Source organism: Mandrillus leucophaeus, unplaced genomic scaffold, assembly GCF_000951045.1.
Source record: "Mandrillus leucophaeus isolate KB7577 unplaced genomic scaffold, Mleu.le_1.0 Scaffold633, whole genome shotgun sequence".
NCBI classification, from domain to species: Eukaryota; Metazoa; Chordata; class Mammalia; order Primates; family Cercopithecidae; genus Mandrillus; species Mandrillus leucophaeus.
This window is the reverse complement of record NW_012106842.1, coordinates 61,049-63,945: the sequence shown is the minus strand read 5'-3', so window position 1 is coordinate 63,945 and position 2,897 is coordinate 61,049. Positions and strand designations below refer to the sequence as shown.

Here is a 2,897-nt window from a genome sequence, read left to right as displayed (position 1 = left end):
AACCAAAATGCAGTTTTTGCAAGGACCACTAGTATTTTAAACCTACTATCAGAAATAAAAATTGTTAAAATTTTTTTTTCTTTGTTTTGTTTTATTTTTCCTGTATAGGAAAAGACCCCAATATCAAGGTATAGAAGGAGATAAGAAGGGACATACCCTCTAGTATAAGGAAACAGGGTGGGAGGAGAAGGAGAAGCCTCAAATGGAAGGGTAGAAGGATAATGTTATTAAGGCAGCAAAATATTATCTGTAAAAAGTTTCAGGAGGTGACTTCAGAGCCTCAGATATGAAGGCAGTGATTGCCTTCTCAGTAGGGTTCTCACCACTCAGGTGTCCAGAATAAGGGAAATGGAAGCTTCTATTCCTTCTGTGGCAGCCACTCCGTTGCACACTCTGAATCTTATGTAAATAAAAGTGCTCCAGAGCTGGGAAGGCAGAGATTTGCTTATGTAGGACAAAATAACATTTCCAGCAGCAGTTGTGCTCCATCTCAGGCACCACCAACTCTACTGGATGAGGCCCTCTGTGGAGAAAGTCTACATGCGGTAGAGACACATCTTAGGGCCAGTCATCCTATAGAGGCAGCCCAATCAGGTCAAAGATTTTGCCCAACTTTTCAGCTTTAGAGTTTCCACAGAAGAGAGGCTTTTGAGGAAACATCTCTGCGAAGACACATCCAACACTTCACAAGTCCACAGATGTTGCCTGTGTAGATTGCAGAAGAACCTCATGAGCACAGTACAACAGTGTAACAACCACGGTATAAACACCATCTAGTAGCTATAGATTCTGGCCAGACTAAATCAGCCAGCTTGACTGTGCTACCACTTGTCACTGGAATGTTCTCTGACTTCAGATTATCAGTGAACGATGCAATGGAAATGAAGAAAATCTAGGTCTCTTTGAAACTTGTGCATCAGATCCTTGATGGTCTCAGCTGATTATATGATTTGGCTCTATGTCCCCACCCAAATCTCGTGTCAAACTGTAATCCCCATGTGTTGAAGGAGGGACCTGGTAGGAGGTGATCGTATTATGGGAGTGATTTCTAATGAGAACTCTAATGAGAGTAGAAGTGATCGTATTACAGAAGTGGTTTCTAATGAGAACTCTAATGTGAGTTCTCATTAGGAACTTGAAGGCCACAAAGTGGCCACTGTGGGGATCACAGTCATTTTACACTGACTCATGGGCACTAACACCAATTTCAGCCACTCATATTGAGAGGTGGTCATTCTCAGATCAGGGTAGATCCTGTCACCAGGCTGGGAGCTGTGAGGGCAGCCAGCATAAGGGCCCTGGAGCCAGTTCTTGTAGCACCATATGCCCAAGCTTTAATTATTTTTAATGGAAAAAGACAAAATATAAGTAGAGATAGAGTAAGAGAAAGAGAAAAATTAATTAGAATAGAAGAAAAAGGAAAGAAGATTTCCAGGTTTGAAATAAAATATGAAAGATCCATATGCCCTGCAAATAAAATAGCTTAACAACAATCTGGAAGATTAAACTAGTTATAAAAAGAATCAAAATGGCATTGGGTGGTGGAAATACTTCTTCATTGTGGTTCAGTGAACCAGAATAACTCTAGATGAGAAGGATGACCTGAAGTGCCAAAATGTAAAGAAAAAAAGAAAAGTAAACCCAACAGAAAATCAGTTAAGGGCAGTTCATAGCTAAGAATGCTTGTTGTAAACTGGCATGCATAGAACTGAGTTAGCCTCAGTTGACTATTTCTTAACCTGTTTGCCAAGTGATTATCTCTAGTTCTACGGTCTTGGTGTATCTGTATTAATGTATCTGTGCCTAATGAATAATGAACCTTTTATGTGATATTCTACCACATATATACCAGAGATTGACTCACAATTAATTATTTCATTCAACTTGCTTTATATGATTGGAGAATTAGTTTAAGCATTATAGCTTGGTTTCTTAACTGCGATTATTCCCTATGGTTACATATTTAAAAATAGGTTATTTTCATTTCCAATTCCTGTCTGTGTTAATTTATCTATACAGTCAATTCATTTAAGTAAATAGTGCAAAATGGCATAAAGTAGAGTGATATTAACTAAGGCATGCTACTCCTAAACCTTTCCTAATGATATCTATTTCTAGAATCATGAAGAAAATTTCAATGAAAAAGTCAACAGAAATAACTTCTCTGTAGTTGATTTGAAAAGTCACTTACAAAGTCCTTATAATCAAAATTTCACTCTATTAGTCTGTAGTAAAATTTTCTAAAAGTGAATTTTCTATTGTTTATTGTGTAAAATTAAAAATGACTATGCATTCTTACATTATGAGAAACAGTGGAAACCTATTACATTTTATTCAGACTTTTTTCCTTTATATGCCCAACTAAAAACCATCAACAAATGTATCTTATTAAAAATATGCTGTTTATTATATAAATGTTTAGGATATATATTTTCTAGCATTGAATTTTATTCTGCAATAGATCACTGCTGAACAAAAATGTTAGCCCAGTTTTCCTAATTTTTTTCTGAAGGAAAGTGGATATGTTTGGCCAACACCAGGTTCATAATAGTGATCACATCATGATTGACCTATGCCAATTAAGATTCTGATATTTTTTCTTTTTGTTACTTGCTGCTGAAAGTAACTATAAAATCTGCAACCTGTTTTTAACCAATGACTTGTAAAAGGAAGTCTTCTAGAAAGACGAGGGTTATCTTGCATAACTTTTGCCGTACCAGTCAAAGAAACTGATATAGTGGCACAACCAAACACATTTCACTCCCAACTTAAATGTTATGAGGCTTGAAATTTTAACATACATTTTACAAACACAAGTAATACAAACTGAAGTCATTTGCAAAGATACTGTTGAGTTACTAAAACACTGTAAGTAGCCACCTATAGACTTATTGATA

The 2,897-nt window shown here is 36.2% G+C and overlaps 1 pseudogene; it reads right to left on the bottom strand.

The window, feature by feature from the left end:
* Positions 1–243: 243 nt before the first annotated feature.
* On the bottom strand, positions 244–1,235 carry LOC105554237 (annotated as a pseudogene).
* Positions 1,236–2,897: the final 1,662 nt, after the last annotated feature.